The following is a 17,901-nucleotide window of genomic DNA, read 5'->3' on the forward strand; positions in this document are numbered from 1 at the left end:
AGATTCTCTACCAGGCATACTTCACGAGGATACGACAGTTCGCAATGGGGAGGCCAGGTGATGACCTGAGCTTAATGGGGCGTCAACAGAAGAAGTCCCTCATACCCACTCTGTGCGATTGCCCTGCGATAAGAGATTACTGGGGAAAGATAAATGGCCAGATATCCCAAGTCACCGATTGTACTCTGGTCCTGACGCCCTACTTGGTGATGTTGGGCATCTGAGGGAAATTCATCCAGAAGAGATACGACCTATTATTCTGTAATGTGGCATTGATGGTGGCACCAACAGATGTAAACCGGTACTGGGGGGCTGCCACAATCTCAAAAGTGGCTGATTGGGAGATAAATGTGGACTGGTCTATGACGGCCAAAATCTGGTTTACTAAGCTCGCGGCAGAACCCTGCAAATTTGAGAAAGTGTGGGGTTCATGGCGGAATTTGAGGAAAGGTCTGGATGAGGGGTGCCCCAGCTAGTGTATGGGGCTAGGTGTTCATTTCTGGAGTGACCCTTACATGGGGTCTCGCCCCTCTGGACTCTTACATATGTATTGCAGACAGATCAAAAATACCATGATAACGTAATAGCGAGGTGACCCTGGACTATGTGGCTTTTCAGTTTAGGTTGTGTTACCTGTTTGTCTATGCCCAATAAAACGATTTATTAAAAAAAAGTGGCAAATTCGTGGACTAACTTCCCCCCTCCCCATGTGACGGTAGTTTGGAGAGGACAAAGGACGAAAGAGTAAGCTAGTAAGTGGGGGTTGCCTAAAATGGGAGTGAGGTGAGAAAAAAGTGAAACAGGGTACAAATCCTGCCAGCAGGAAACTGGCCCTCTGCATTCCAAGGGGCCAAAGTGGGCCCCAAAATGGACAATGTAAGCACCGCGCAGGGCACAGATTACTAAATCAACATGGAGCAGCAACTCAGCTCTTGCACGCGGTGGTACCACGGCAAAAAGGTCCTAGCCGCACATGTCCGTGACATGGAGAAACTGCCATCTGTTTGGGTCATCGAGTGCGGACATTTGTTCTTGTAGGTAGCAGACTTTTGAAGGCTTGGTGTCAAGCCACAGGGAGCATCAAAGATTACGGTGTGTGGCCACCAGCAGGATATCGGGTAGCCCTTAGCTGATGAAAGGCCCATAAAGCAGGAGACGGCCTCACCGAGAGAGACAGCTGTCCCCCGGGAGAAAGGAGAAAACACGCGCGTCAACGCATACCCGATAAAAGCTAATGCTTATTTGGGTTGAACCTATGACCTCGCGATGGTCTCACTTTAAACATTTTCAGTCGTTCCTTCCAATGAAATAAAAAAATGAAAATCGTGTTCAATTCTAAAAAAATGTTGCAAACAACACACGAACGTATGGAGTTTTTCTTTTCCAATTATGCATTATTAATGATACACATTCCAAGAATAAAAATATATATCCCAGTACTTCCGGGTCCTGCAGGAGCTTACTTTCGGCTTCTCAGTAAGAGCGAGCAAGAGAGAGAGTTAACGGTAAACGGACTGAGTTTAATAACAGAATATGGGCGTAATGGTTCAAAGGGCAAAAATACCCATTAGACATCCATAAAAAAATGTAGAAGCTTGTTAGCTCCAAAGCTGGAGCACCTCAGCAGGCATGTCATGCGCGCGCAGCCTGAGGTGAAAACGGGGACCTTATGGGTCACGCGCACACACTTCAGCGCCTGCCAGCAGCTCTCCTCCCACAGGCCTATCTGAGGCTTAGATCGGCCTTCGGCATAGCATAATATGGATCATACGAGATCACACAGACCGGATAGCAAATGAAAACACGTAAAGACAGCAACACTGGGATCGAATGTAAGAGACTCTTGTTATACAGAGTTTGAACAGCCATTAAAATGTATTATCGACCTTCAAAAATGATTTTTTTAAATGATTTTTCCGAGAAAAAAAAAATAAGGGGGAGAAAGGATGAACACAAACTGTTGAGTGGACACCAAAAAGATAAAGTTACCTTTGTGGCGATCGCTCTACTAAATTCTGTCTCTCTTATATCCCCAGCTAACAGGACCTGGCGCCACGCACTGGCCAGGGATACCTCTGCTTGGGGGTTACCAACAGGATGTGGGAGATCGATATGCATTTCCCCGGGGTCCATAAAACGCTGCCTGGAATACTTCTCTCATTTGCTTTCGGATCGTGCAATATTTCTTTCGAGCCGGCTAGGAACGCACAATTAACTTTATGGGCCCCTCTGGGGAGAGAGAGCAGCGCGCGCAAGTGTGCGTACATCACCACCGAAATGTCAAACTCTCCAGTCCCTAAACCTGGAAGATACCTTCTGAGGGGATGGACTACGAGTTCTGGGACTCGACCAAACAGAAGGGTGAATTGGCAGTACTTGTCCAAAGATCAACCTTTATATGGGCTGTTTGAGGGTGGCCCTCAACTGACAAAATTGATGACATTGTTTAGGACGTATCAAAAGCCCATTAGTCGAAATAAGGTCTTCCGATGGGAGTATTCTGTTGTGAAAAGCATGTGGGTTGTACCTTTACAATTCATACTATTCAATTTTTATTTATTATGTTTTGGCACTCGAAAGAGGGCCACATAAGACAAAATACAACAAATACAAATACACATTTCTCTAAATAAAATGACAACTACAACATTTACCACTAAACAAGAAAATCAGCGTCACAGACCTCCATATTTCATCAATAAATAGCTAAAAAACATTTTAAAAAGTTAAAAATATTGAAGCAAAACATTTCATTTGGGGGAGTAAATAGGGCCTGTAGAAAAGAATCCACATTAAGGATACCCAATTGCAGGCATATTGGTTTTAACCACTTCAACCGAAGTGGACGCAATGCATGGCATGTAAACAATATATGGGAACGATCCTGAGTAGATATATTACAAAAATTACATGTGGGAGAAGTCCCATACCATTTTGCCAAAAGAATGTTCAGGGGTAACAGGTCCTGCCTTAAAAGGAACCAAAATCTCCGAATACCATGAGGTAAATTCCAGGCGACATAGGGTTGGGCAAGCTTCATAGAATATGAATTGACAAGGAGATCACCTCCCCTCTTTACTTGCATAGACTTTTTATCCAGCATGAAACATAGATCCCATGACGCCTGTTTCAAAAGGGATTTTAACTGGTTAGGTGAGATAGTAAAGAGAGTACTCTCTTCTAATTCAAGAAGTGCCACAGCCTTTCTAAAGTTCTTAACAATTTGGGAGTACTCTTTTAAATTACCCAACAATTCCCCCTTAAGAAGGAATCTCAAAGACCCCGTTTCTCCTCTAGCAAGGCTAACAACCCATCGAACTAAAGCTGATAGGCCCTGCGCCCAACTGCTACGGAGACCGAATTCATTCTGCAGGCGGCCACAGTACAAGCCGGGTTAAGGGATGTAATAGACCTTAATAATTTTACTTCTACCGTCTGCAGAAAGCCCCAATGATTTACAATTCATACTATAATTTCATCCTGCCTGTAGTTACAGCTGCTGCAATTAAAACTTGGTAGGAGGGGTGAGAGGGTGGATGGGGTTTAATTAGACAAAAACATAAAAGACCCTACCCATTGCTCCCAGGCGCAGACTCAGTGCTCCTCTGCACCAGCTGCTTCAGAGCTCCTTTGCTCCCCTCCCAATCCTATCCAATCCAAACGCTGCTAGTATGCTACTATCCAGCATGAGAGAAGCACCGGGATTGGTTTGAGCGGGCTGAAATACTGCTTCGTTAGGGACAAGGAGCCTGTGCCAGACAGCGGAGTTGGAGAAATGTAAGTGCGCATGTTGGTATGGTTGTCCTAGGATGGCTGGCCAAACCGACAAGCGCACTTACAGTACAGCTACCACTCCTTACTGGGCCTGGCTGCTGTTGACGTAGAGCATTGCCCTGCCCCTCCCTAGACCTGGTGGACTCAACCGATTAAGTGAAAAATTAAATTATAATAAAATAGTTTTATTATCATTTTATTTTTCATATGCTGCCTTTCAGCAGTGAGGTGAAGCTCTCCGCCCTAACAGAGGGGCCGCCCGGACTAGCCTGTTGAATGGCATGAAGCTGATGGACAGAGGTAGATCTGTGGGACCTCAAACCTCCTCTGCTCCTCCACCTTCCAAGCACTCTCACCCTCCAAGTTAAATAACAAGCAGATGCATATAATGTTTAATACAAAGGCCTGAGATCAAGAACTGAAGGGAAGCTGACTGCAGGGGTCTGCGGTAAAATTCTTGTGCATGGTGGCCATGACAATGGTGGAGAGCGGCTCTGATGCAATGCTCTGGGGATCTGAAGGTCTAGTGAGCTGATGAATCTCAGCTTTTTCCGCAGTGTAACCCCAGCCCGTGAGTGCCTGGAGTCATACTTACTGATTCATCAGCATGATCGTCCAACTTGGTGATCAGTGGAGAGGCAGGCAGTCATGGCCATCTGCTTGGAACTAGGCAGGCAGTGAATGCCAGCAGCAGACCGCTCTGAAAGTCATGCTACACTAGCCAACTATGGGAGCCTCCTATGGGTTTGGAGTCCTCATCAGTAGCCACCGTCTTGTTCTTGGGTGAGGAACCATGATTAACCCCTCCGCTGCGCCGAATGTTCCGCGCCGGTGCGGAACGTTCTATTGCGTGGGCGGGGCTGGAGTGTTCAGCGGACGTGCGCAGCACTACCGTGGTAGTGCAGGCGACGTCCGCTGAATGTGGCCAGCAATGAAGGGGTTAAAGGCAAAAACAGTCAAGTGCAAACCCTAGACGGATTGATATTGCAGACATCCGAGTGGCAGCGTTGGAATGAAGTGTGGGACACTGCAAATAAAAACACCCAAGAACCTGCTGATAAAATCCGACTTGAGTGTAAGGAAAGGTGTTCATAGTAGATCAGATGTTCTCAGGTGGTAGCGTCATCTCCTTAGACTGTAACTGAACTAACTGGACACACAGTGGGAGGGGTCAAAGCAGTGCTGGCAATACGGGCCCTTGTGAATCAAGCAGCACACAAGCAGAGCAAAGCCTCTAAGAATGCATCAGACCAGAGGATATGTTCGCCTCCTGACAATGGGGAGTAACAGATGTGAGACAAAGGATATGGTCTTACTTTTAAACAAAAATGGTAAAAAAAAACTTAAAAAGACGACGGGGTTCCTGGAAATCCCACGTAATGAAAACCTAACAGAATTGTATGCTGGTGAGTGCTGGAAACTAATGTTAAAGAGTCGGTATGGTGACTGGATGCCACTGCGGCCAGAATCAACAAGCTGGAGGAAAAAGCTAAGAAGTTTGAGACCAGCACTGGCCACTTAAAAGCGAAATTCAACAAAGAGAGCACAGTCCATCTAAAAATAGGGATAATGCGGGAGTACGCCAAACAAGAGAACAAATATAAGAATTTGTGGGATGCCAACTGTAATAAAAAAGCTGGCATTGTTGATTAGCACATAAGCTATGTGCCTTTTGCATTAGTCATCTCATCCTGCGGCAGTCGAGGTATTTAGATCCATCTTGTACTGGGTGCCATATGGAAGTTTGAACAAGGAGGGTCGCTGAGCTGTTCGTTAAATGTATTATTGAAATACTAATAAAATGTATTTATTGTAAATGACTGAAATGCTACTAAACTACCAAGTGCAAAAGTGTAATGGACTATTTCCTGTCTCAATATCCAGTTTTGATTGCAGTCTGAATCTTGTTCCTATTGCTTCCAAATCAACAAAAAAACAAAAACTGTTTTTGACAAGTTGGGAAAAACATGGAGAAAATTCTTTGCAGAGGTTTCGATCTTTAAAAAACATACCAGGTCGTGCTTTGATTGCCAATACAGGGATGTTTAGGTTGGAACAGGAATTGGTTTTTACCAGAAACCTACACCCAAGCAGCACTTCTTACAGTGGTCATTACAGGACCGAGCTGCCCCTTGATGCACCAGTAAAACATGTAAGGCGTCGAGGGGGAATCAATGCAAGTGAAATGTCGCTCCTGACTGATAATGTGACCGATTCTTCCCCTGCCGACCTTCCCAGGATGCCTGGAGGCCAGTCCTCTTCTCAGATCTCAGGAGAAGGGCCGCATGCAAATTTTAAAATCCTGAAAGCAAAGCGGCAGTAACCCCTGCCTGGTTAAATCAGACTTTATCCCAAGCCTGGAAGTAGAAGTTGCAATTCTGAACAAACAATAGGCACATTGAAGTCTGTCACACTATCTAAAAAAACATGGCGCTCCAGTGAATGCTACAGCATGGACTTAGCGTGCATATGTTGGCAAGATGCTGACATGTAAGAATGCTTACTGTACTATCTCCCAGCCGCATCAGCTGGATTCTGTTTTCAATCACCACAGTCAAACAACACGCACTTTATTCAAAAGACAGATGTATAGAATCACGTTATGAGGTTACTAAGGACTCCGAAGGTCAAACTGCTAACTCGAAGTCCATCCAGAAACATGCACTGTCAAAACCATGACGTTATGTGTGGACTGCCAGCCTTTTGGCTTTGTCATGTTTTTTGCAAAACTTTATAGCCGGGGAAACTGCAGAGCACTGATCAATCAAAAAAATAAAACTTCACTAAAAGCACAAATTGCCATATTATTCCCTGCCACTTACTGGAAGTACTTTAGGAGTGAATGTACTCCTTGGTAAAGGGCTGAATTCTGTCACTCACAGGCAAAGTTACCCAAAGGCGGCTTTGGGCTTACAAGTGGTAGTGGAGGAAGAAAAATGTGAAAGACTCGTTAGCAGGTCAAGGGATGAAGACATCCGGCTGAAAGTCCTTATATTGTACAAACAATTTTAGTAAAATCAAAGGGTTTTGGCTAATACAAAAGCAAATTATTAAATTCCAGTCCCAACGGCAAAATGCAAAGTAGGTAATACAGCAGAAAGAACAGTAGTGAAGATACAGCAATGCATGAGGACGCCAAGATTGTATTTTGGTGATCTTCCATTAACACTACACCTTTCGGTCAAAGGAGATCACCAGAAGAAAATTCACACTATTGAACATTAACACATCACAGCTTCAGATGTGTGTCTGTTTTAGGGTCAGCAGAGGACTCCATATCACCAGGGAAATTGTTTGCAGTATAGACTTCCCCTTTAAGCACAATGAAAATCTGACACCCACTTCCAATTAGTTCAATGAAGCTGAACCATAACAGCGGCTCCCAGAATGCACGAGTTTGCCAAAATGGAGGCCCAGTGCAATGCATTTATAGAAGGCATAGGTGACATTTTAATTGCGCCGGAGTAATTTTGCACTACTCCTTTGAAATTAATTATGCCTGTTCATGTAATTAGGAGTAATTCATCAGAAATAGCCTACCAGAGGAAGAACGAATATAGCGAGTGCAAGATACTGCTGGATGTTACTGTTCGCGATCTGTTGCATCTAGCACTATTTACTCAGCACAGAATACATCCTCAGGTCCATTCTCGATGTGAGATTCATTTTGCACCAAGAGAATAGTGCTAAATACTGAGTTACACACCTCAAGCATTTCCAGTTAATCTACTGCAATTTTGCTGTAGTTTGTACATAATTATGCAACAGCAAAAGTTTCTACTATCTAAGTAGCATCCAACCCAAATTTATAGTGGCGTGGAAGCACCAGGTGAGGCAGAACTGTAGCGCCTGAAACAGTTACCTTCCACAGAAAAGTGCCTAGTGGGCATAGTGTTTTCACAAACTGATTCCAACTTAAAAGTCATGAACTCTGCAAGATCTTCTAACACAACTGAATGTGGTTTATTAGTTTCAACAATAACACCCTCTCTAAAGTTAGGAGAATATAGATAAATGTTGTTGTTACATGGTAAAAGAGTGCTTTAAATAAGGATTAAGTTACTTTGAAAATGGTAACTCTTACCACCACTGAACACCCAATGTGTCGGGTTATTCATAGAGCCCAACATTTCCTCCCTCTCTTCAAATCAAAACTAAAAAAAAATAACTTTTAAAGTAACCCTGATTTGCCCCATTCTGACATGGCGAGAATACTCACCTACTGATGTTTCCGTTACTTCACTATCTCAGTCCTGCTACATATTCAAATGTGTACATCTTGTTTACACTACATGCTTCTGTCTCTACAACCACAGAGGATCGAGCTCACGCCAATGCTATTCCCACTATATTTATATCCTTATGTTACTATTGACTACTAACGTATTTCACAGTCTATGTACTTTATTTTATTGTATCATTATAACACATTTAAACATATCTGTCCTGCTGGTCTACTGCCCACAATTTGAAGTCTCACTGTGGTAATCTGGTGAAAATATTAATTTCTTGACAAACAGGGTTTTTATTGTAAAGCACTTAGCCATTCTCAGGGGTTAATATGAACCAATTAATGAATGAAAAGTAGGACAAGTGAAAGACACTTTGAGAAATATTCATATCCCTGTGTCGACAGTACTAGTCTTCCTGTTTTAATTTAGTTCAGTGAGAATTCCCACAGAAAAGAGAAAGTGGTGTGTGAGGAGGAGGGGAGATATCACAGGAAACTGCATAATTCCATGATTTATGGCTCAGCCCTTTCCTCCCTTTATAGCCGTGGTCTGATCAGATTCAGTGGCACTTTTCACTTACGAAAAAAGATAAATTAGCTTGTTCGAGGCCAGAATTATCAGGCACAGATGGGCTCTCTGTTTCGCCGAGTGCGAAACTCGTGTAGAATCGTGGGCCTAGCAGCGTAAGCGGATGACCCTGCAACGCGGTGTAAGCATTGCAAGCAAGGCTCGAATGCAAAAAGTAAACATTCATGTTTGAACTGCAAGGAAATTATATGACAACAAAAAAACAGTGGAGGTTGTCTGAGAACGATTAGAACAGGACGTGGCCAGTGTTTCTATGGCGTGCACGTGCACAGAAACCTTCCGCCGGGAGTGAGGTGATTGTCAAATGTTCACAGAAAGGCCACGCCGGCGAGGCCTCGTTAGCGCCGGAGCCGCCAGCGGTACAAGGCAGCAGAACAGGCGCCCGCACGGAGGCGGCGCGGGCTGGGGAACGCATCTGTAATCAAGCCCGCTGCTGGAGGGCCTTGTGTGGTGGGGGCACGAGAGGATGCCGCACAGCACCCACTCTGGCATTGATTACCCTGGAAGCTCTCGAGGCACTGCAGGAGCGGCGTGCGTGCCCCGCTCGGCCGTAGAAGGACCCCCGCCTTGCAGCTGAACAGAGGCCTCCAGAGCAGGAGAATGCAAATCCCATGACCCCCCCCTCTCCCTCCCCAGAATTTATGAGGTAAGTGCAGAGCAAGCAGAGAGTGCGGGCAGGATACATACTCCCGGAGGCGAGCATGCGTGGATTTCTCAAGGCGTTCCAGAAGATCACAGCTGTAAATTGTCATTTCTGCAAGCCTCCATTTGAGCAGCTAATCAGCGAGGAGGTGACTAATACTATTTTAATACTGCAAACGTGGGATGTTGGATCCTACACCTTCACAATTAACCAACACAGTAGTGGGCCCTGAACTTGGATTCATGTTATGTACTACTACTGTAGTAGTCTACTGCATTTGTCCGTGTCCATTGCAAGTTCACTCCGCCTCAGGCCAACTTCCTGCTCGTAAGTGGGCAAAGCTGATTGCTGCAGTCACTGTCTGAAGGTTGGGAAGGAGGGTGCAAGGTCCTCTGAATAGGAGCGCTCATACTCTGCGGCACGCTGGCATAGCACATTGCATCGTGTGTGCCTCCTAGGCATCCAAGGGCCGACTAGTGACTCGGCAATCTGCGGCTGATGTTGGCAGAGCAGAAGTTTGCAGATGGGTATGGGATGGGGTTTGTTCTTCAAGTACGGAGAGGTTCCTACAGTAGTCCTTCTGAAAATCATTTTCAATTGACTTCTGAGCCAACTGTGAGCCACTGTGTGATCTCTTACAAAAAGGGAGTCCAGCAACTTGAGAATCCAACCATGATGTAGAGGAGACTCATCTGGCATGCGGTTAAACTGGAGGAGAGGGCATTCATTGCTTGATCCCAGATTGCTGTAATCCAGTGTGAAACTGAGCAGGGCTTCCTGCGTATTACTGACTGCGCACAGGGTTTGATATAAACGAAGTTTCTTTGTAGAATTAACCCCGAAAGAGCAGTTGCTCACTTGGTGTTTCAAGTTTATTACATCACGACATGCAGGCCCAGGGATTTCTCCGGCTTCACAAAGAGACGGGCGGATCTAATAAGGTCATGTGATCAGAGGCACAGACAAGGGTAAAAAAAGGTGTCTTTAGATTATGAGCCATTTTCTATCATCCAAAAGTCCGGAGTATTAAACCCCATTTGCTAATTTTTACACTTTTTTTTGCAGTTATATCTCTTATGGTAAATTCAAGTAACGCCTCATCCTTCGCTTTCTGGAAAGTTGCAGTTCGGAACGGAGAAATATAAAAAAAAAACTGAGTGAGTGGTGGACTAGGCTCCCGTGCTCTTAATGCAGGAAGTGTGGATTTGTAAGGAAGGGCTTGGCATGGCTCTACAGTTGCGTTTCCCCCATCTCCCCCCTGTGCCACCAGTTATTGTGTTATCATTCAGTTCCTGATCAGTGGTTACTGCACTTTTGCAGTACACTTTGCATATCGAAAAGATCTCTGGGTGGCGATATGGACCTGCAATCAACCTACTGGCATCTGCTGATCTTGAAGGGAGTCGTTGGATCAGACCACTCGTAACAGACTGTTCCAAAACGTAGGACCTGATGGAAAATGCTCTACCACCTTTTGATTCCATCTTAGTTCTGGGTGTAGTCAGCTGATGTCTACCAGTTACTTTTAGATTATCGGCTGATTTCAGATTGGTTTTCTGAAGTGAACATCGGCTAAGGCAGGGTGGACGTTGAAAACCATGCATCCTGGTTTCTAGAGGCTACTTTCCTTTATCACCAGCAGTGCAGAGCAGCTCTCTCCTAGAATGCCTGATCCCCTTTTCCTGAGCACTCAATTAACAGCGTCCCACCAATTTATGCTCCCTGGAGTTTTGCAGTGCACTTGCTGGAAAACTTACTCAGAGTTACAATACTTAAGAATTCAAGGCTGTCACTACAAGTATTGCTCGAGGGAATAGAGTGTCATGACTTACATTAAAAGCATACATATATACAGACAGCTTTAACACCATGGATATGTTGACTTCTAAAGTCAAACCGTCCTCTAAAAAGACTCTCCGGTGTTTCATACCAGCGGCAGTGGGTCGATCTTGTCATGAGTGGGGGACGCTGAGTATTCAACCAAGTCTCCCCTACTGGTTTCTCCAAAGAGTATCACCCGATTCACCACATTCAGCCGGTGATGCCATCATCCACCTCAAATTAATGGACCAGTGGGAGAACCATAAACAGAAGCTGCAGGCCATCATACAGCTGAATGTTCACCACCATACTCCCTACCGGGTCGAACAACTGAGAGCAGGAGTAAAGCATCCACTCCAGAAATCTGTATGTGACCCTATGGTCACCGGCTCAAATCCTGGCAGCTCCAATCAGCCTCTCATCCCTCTGAAGTTGATGAAGTGAGTAAAATAGAGTCGGGGAATAATAAGCATCTGTGGTCTGTTAACAGCGTTACCACACCTCCTTGTGGGTGAACTTTGTGTTCTACAAATATGTTATATTAATTGACATAAAGAATGGAGGCAGATATTGAAGCTCCCTGTGGAAAAAGGGAAGCCCTGTGACAGCACAAGACAGACTAGTAGAATTAGACCGAAAAGGCCCATTTTCCCACTGAGTTCCTTATAGGGGGAAATCCTCAAAATTCGTTGGAGGTCAGAAAAGGAAATATGACTTTTGGGCCAACGTACATTACAACAGGGAGGCCCACTGTGATGAAGGCCACAACCTGGTCTAGGAGGAGAAAAGTCATAGGGTTAGCCCTGTCCAACAGTCTGAAAAGCATATTATCCACAACAAGCAGTGAAGTCTGAAATGTATTTTATGCCATTTATTAACGAGCACTGGCAGTGGTTATGTACTAAAAAGGAAATTAATTGCTCATCAATGACAGTTCCCATTAACTTGAATACCATAAAAAACAAGTTTCCACAGACCTACATTTGATGCGCATGCTACAGACTACATATTTTCAGTAGAAACATCCCAATACCCTGTGGTAGGCAGAGTGGCACTGGATCCTCTTGAATAGATCTGTACAAAAGGGTTTCGACCAGCAGGACATACAGATCTATGAATTTATGGGAATAAGATTTTCCGAGGGGAAGATATAAGAGGGAATCCCTATTAAAATCCCTCTTAAAAACTTTCAGTGCTCGGCCTCTCCCTGCACCCAACTAATGCTCTGTGAAAAGGTGACCGCTAGGACAGAAGTCAGCAATGAAGCCAAACCTTATTTTTTTTCTTGTTTCTACAATAAATGTTACTAAATAATTGACTGTTGTTGAAAAGACTGAATGCTGTTCTCTACCCTAGGGAACCAAGGCATTTTCCAACAACGGGAAACTATGCTTTAGATTAGGTAGTTGCATGATCCGCATTCCTACCTTAATAATCATTTGATGCATTCACATTTTTTGTCTTTATTTACTTTTTGGTCTTTAAATCAGTACAGGGTTGTCTAGCTTATCCTCTTGGCCTTAGTGTATTTACCAGCTAAGCTCACCTTTTCTGTTCCGAGGCGTCCTCTTCAAGTCACCAGTGAACCCCAGTGTCCCCTTCATCTGAACTTGAGATTTGAACATTGGGTCCAGAGTAACCCTGGGCAAAGTACTATGCTACGTCATGTTTCTCATTGCGAGTGGTCGCGTAAGCTCGCGACTGCTCATGATGAGAAACTACCAGTCCGCATTGAGAAAGCTGCAGCTCGAGTAGAAATCTACTCGAGCAGCAGAAAACGACCGCTTGCACTGTGCAAGATGCGGTTTGCACTGATTGCACAGTGCCGGATGCTTGTCCACACTGTGCAATCAGTGCGAACAGCATTTTGCACAGTGTACCATGCAGTTCGCGTAGCTACGCGAACTACGCCCAGGGTTAGTCCAGAGCAGAATGGAAGGGCTGTCTTGGCAACACAGATAGCAGAGCCGCTTCCTTAACTGAGGAAGGCTCTGCAGTTCTTAATATAAATCGTTGCTCTAGCATAGTTTACTGGTGTTTCAGAAAGAGTGGCGTCTGTACTATTTACTTAAATGAGTCAAGTAGGAAATACTCAACTTCATAAGAGACAATGTAATCGGGTATATAGTGATGAGTGAGAGCTGCCAATTCCTATACAAAAGCATGGCTCTGGTAAAGCACCTACAATGGTCGGACGTATAGTTTATCTATAAGTAAAACGCAGTAAACAAGCAACAAACAAGCAGCCCAAGTACTAAAATTTACTAAATAATGCCAAATGGAGTACTGCAGTCTACTGGTCACATATGGAAAACAATATTAATGTGAGTTCCCTTCTCGGGGCAGAAGGTGGCTTCCAGAAGTTCAAGACTAGAGACAAAACCAGACTCTTTTCTTGGCAGCACATCTATTTCAGATTCTTTGATGGCCCCTACCAGCTAATAGTTTTAGATTAGTAGTCCACAGAATAAACTTTTTTGTGTTACATATATGTGCGGTCACATTATCTGGCCTACGCAAATCTTTACATAAACGAAATGTGTACATACAAGTTTCTTTTGGAATGCTTTGTGAAAAATGCTCCTTGGGTTGGGGCGCATGGGTGCAATATTACTGAGGGTCGAACGTTGCAATTCCCATTGTGATTGTTTTTGTAAATTAGAAGACATGAACTACTTGTTGAACATCGTGTCTTATGGTACTGAAGGCATGGGCACTGGGCACATAGCAAAGGCTACACCTGAGCCCAGCACCCTGTTTGTACTGTGGTACAGGTACTAAGAGAAGGGCACAGTGGAAGCTAGTCATCCAGAGGGGCCCGCTGGACATCAGACATTGTTTTCTTCCTCATCTTGTTTGTCTATGTTTATTGAACGCACTAGAAATGGATCTACTGTAATATAACTAATTTATGTAACGCTGTAACACATCTTAATTCTCATGTGAAGCGCTCTGATACCTCCGGGTCTAGCCTGGATTTCCTCGTCTCCTCGCTGTGTCTCCTACCCCCTCCCCCACCTCTTCCCTCCTTTAGTCTTTGCTTGCCTCCCCTATTCCTTTCCTCTGTTCCCTGAATCTCTTTCCCCATGCCAGCTTTGTTTATCCCTGTGCCTATGGTCCGCTCAATCTGCCTCCCCGTCGCCTTTTTCACATTATCCACTTACCCTTCTACACGCCTTGAACCAATGGATGTAACGCGTAATTGACGTACCTTCCGTAACAATGTGTAACTTGTAACCTATGTAACCCTACCAACCTGACTCCCTGCAATGGCCCCCTCTAGTATGCCCTTGTCCAAAGCACTCTTACTCACCTTGTTAGGGATGGATGCAGCATTTTTGTCCTGGAGTCTGAGACCCTTCTGAGAGAGTACACAGTGACAAGGGAGTCTCACATAGTGAAGGACTGGGAGTGATCCCCCTTACCACTGAGAACCGTCTCCTACCCTGCCGGACGTTGGACACTGTGTTCTCGCTGGGTTTTCTACACCCTCCTCCTCCCTCCTTCATTCTTCTAAGTGTGCCCATGACCAAAGCACTCCTTTCCCCTTGTTGGGGAGGGATCCAGCATCTATGCCCTGGAGTCTCAGCGACCCCTCGGAGAGTCCACCGCTACAAGGGAATCACACAAAATGGAAGACTGGGAATGATCCCTTTACCGCGGGGAGCCATCTCCCACCCAGCCGGACATCAGACAGTTACTTCCTCGTCTCCTCGCTGTGTCTCCTACCCCTCACCTCTTCCCTCCTTCATTCTTTGCTTGCCTCCCCATTCCTTTCCTCTCTCCCCTGAATCTCTCTCCCTCTGCCTGCTTTGTTTTCCCTGTGCCAATTCCCTGCTTAATCTCCCTCCCCATCACCCTTTTACCTTACCCCCTTACCCTATACACGCCTTGAACCAACGGATGTAACTTACAATTGATGTACCTTCTGTAACAATGTGTAACTTGTAACCAATGTAACTCTCCTCATGTAAAGCGCTCTGATACCTAGGGGTCTAGCCAGCGCTATATAAAACTCAAGCAAATAAAAAATCCATCAGCCCATGCAGGATACTATGGACGTGGATAAGCATTACATGCAGTACCGAGAGGCCAAAGTAAGTATGGACTGAAGGCACGGGTCTGGGCACAGAACATGGCTGAAGTCAATAGCGCCACTTAATGATCACACTTACCACACACATGAAGATTAATGCCTACCTGTAGATGTGTTACTGGTGTTACTGGCAGAGGCACGAATGAAGGCCTTGTTTTGTGCATGGTTCTCACAAAGGGGGGGGGGGAGGTTGGGTGACATAAGACCTATACGGTAGTACGGTAGTGGTACTGTAAAACAACTTTGTATTTTGTTAATTTTTGCACCCCTTGAGAAATGAAAAACCGGTTAAAACAAGCTTTCTTTGCACAGCAAAGCAAGCACAAGTCATATGTAAGACAGCATCAGATTCCTGCAGTTTTTTTATAGACCGATAATATGTAGCTTGTATGGTTTAAAACATAAAACGCGGGTGTGTATATAACAAGAACGCAAAGTTTATAAAAAGCAGTGTTAAAAATACAATACGAAGGGGAAGTGAAACATCAGACTGCAAAATTGGCTGAGCGCTCTGATGAATCATATTCGCATACTCTGTGAGCACAAAACCACAACAGACAACTCCTCACTGTACAACTTACAGGGCAGCGTCACAGGCCGGTAGCTGCTGAGCACGCATTTAGTTTGAAAGGCCCATGCCGAGAGGCACCCAGTTCTCCAAATGATGATGTGGGTGCACATTCACGTGTTTGATCCTGTGCAGGGGTGAAGATCCGCCGCCCAATGTCTTGCAGGCGACAACTCCTGTGGTTGAGGCACTCTCCGTCCGTAGTGTTTTCTCTTTAAATATTGCAGACTGTGCACGACTGTCGCCTTTCACAATCTAGGAGCGCGCGTGAGAAGGGGGCTGGGAGGCACGAGGACAATGTGTATCAACTCGTGCAGGGCTCTCATTTCCTTGTTGATATCACCTGGGTGTGACTACGGTCTGGCTTCCAATCTCTGCAGATAAATAAGCCAGGGCCGCTGCGCGGATAAACAGGGACTTTGCCCCAGCAGCCAAACCCAAACCCAAACAAGAAAGTGTGAAAACGACTTTAGGGCACTTTGGTTGCTGCCAGCCCTTACAGGAATACATGGGAGCAAGATGTTTAGTTTGAGGATCCCTGCTGCGTCAGCAGCTGATAACATAAGTATTTATACAGCGACAGGAACACCGAGAGCAAGTACTTACTGATCGATAGGGGGTACAGGTACCAACCACAAGCAAAGAAGCAGGGACACCAGGGTCAGAAGATGTCGAGGAAAACAATCTGGTGACCACATGGCAAACATCAAAAGTAAAGCACGACTGGAGACAGTGCACAGTGCACCCCAAAGCCTGGGAAACAGAAGGACAAGCTTTTCTGGGGAGGGTGAACTGCCGGAGGAAGGCCCTGGTAGAGAGAGTGGTGAGGTGGAGCCTGGATGGTGTGAAATGGAAATGAGTGAAAATAAAGGAAGTCATGTAAAAAAAACTTTCGGCTTTAGTAATGTACGAGAAAAAAAGCCAAAAAAACACTAGTCATCTCTTGCCTAGAAAAAATGTGTCACTTGTAGACCACGTATCAATGAAACCGTGTCTTTTAATCAGGGGGAGGGACCAACTTGGACAACGAAGGGAGGGAGGCTGGATGGGTGGGGGCAAGCAACCCAGACGACGGAAGGAGTGAGGGTTGGCAAGCAACCCAGACTACAGAAGGAGGGAGGGTGGGTGGGTGGGTGGGGGCATGCAACCCAGACTACAGAAGGAGGGAGGGTGGGTGGGGCAAGCAACGCACACACGGTATGGAGGGAGGGAGAATGGGCCTGGGGAGCAAGTAATACGGACAGTGGAGAAGTGTGGCTCACTGGTTAGAGGAGGCAGACCCGGACGCTGAGATCAGACCCGGGACCAGGGTTCAATTCCCGACGCGGCAGGGTCTTGAGCCCAAAATGTCCACGGACTCGGTAATTCTCGCTTCGGTGCCTACTCAAATCACAGGTTCACACTCTGCAACTCTGGGCAATAGCTTGCTTAATCTCCACTACGGCCCCCCGCGGCGGGATGCCTGGCTTTCACCTTGGGGATACCCAGTAGGGGCTATCTCACAGGGAAAAACCAGGACGGGTTCCCAATGCAAAGCGCTTTGAGACCTGGCGGTGATATTGCGCTATATAAAAACCCATCCATCCATCCACAGTGAAAGGAGGGTGGGTGGGTTGGGGGGAAGCAACAAGCACAACGGAAAGAGGGAGGATGGGTGGGCCAAGCAACAAGCACAACAGAAGGAGGGAGGGTGGGTGGGTGGGTGGGTGGACCAAGCACATCGAAAGAAGGGACGGTGGCTGGGGCAAGCAACAAAAAGGACAACAGAAGGAGGCAGGGTGGGTGAGGCAAGCAACAAGGACAACGCAAGGAGGGAGAAGGGTGGGGCGAGCATCAAGCACACTGGAAAAAGGGGAGGGTGGGTTTATGGGGAGAGCATCAAGCACACCGGAAAGATGGCAAGCACACCAGGAGGGGGGTGAATGGGTGGGGCAAGCATCAAGCACACCGGAAGGAGGGTGGGCGGGTGGAGCAAGCATCAAGCACACCGGAAGGAGGGTGGGTGGGTGGGTGGGTGGGCAAGCATCAAGCACACCGGAAGGAGGGTGGGTGGGTGGGCAAGCATCAAGCACACCAAAGGGAGGGAGGGTGGGTGGGTGGGTGGGTGGGTGGGTGGGGCAAGCATCAAGCACACCAGAAGGAGGTCGGGTGGGTGGTGGCATGCGTTAGCACACCAGAA

The 17,901-nt window shown here is 46.0% G+C and overlaps 1 protein-coding gene across 7 annotated transcripts in view; it reads right to left on the minus strand.

Moving 5' to 3' along the window:
- The window catches only part of RAPH1 (Ras association (RalGDS/AF-6) and pleckstrin homology domains 1), a 342,732-nt gene that overhangs the window by 178,053 nt on the left and 146,778 nt on the right, over positions 1-17,901 (minus strand). Inside the window, exon 1 of one of the 7 annotated variants that reach the window (XM_078680287.1) lies at positions 15,736-15,974. The exons of the other annotated variants lie outside the window; for them this stretch is intronic. The gene's annotated coding sequence lies outside the window, so the exon portion shown is untranslated. Of the gene's footprint in view, positions 1-15,735; positions 15,975-17,901 lie in introns of those variants that run through there. 7 annotated transcript variants of the gene reach the window in all.

This window comes from Lissotriton helveticus, chromosome 3_1, assembly GCF_964261635.1.
Source record: "Lissotriton helveticus chromosome 3_1, aLisHel1.1, whole genome shotgun sequence".
NCBI lineage: Eukaryota > Metazoa > Chordata > Amphibia > Caudata > Salamandridae > Lissotriton > Lissotriton helveticus.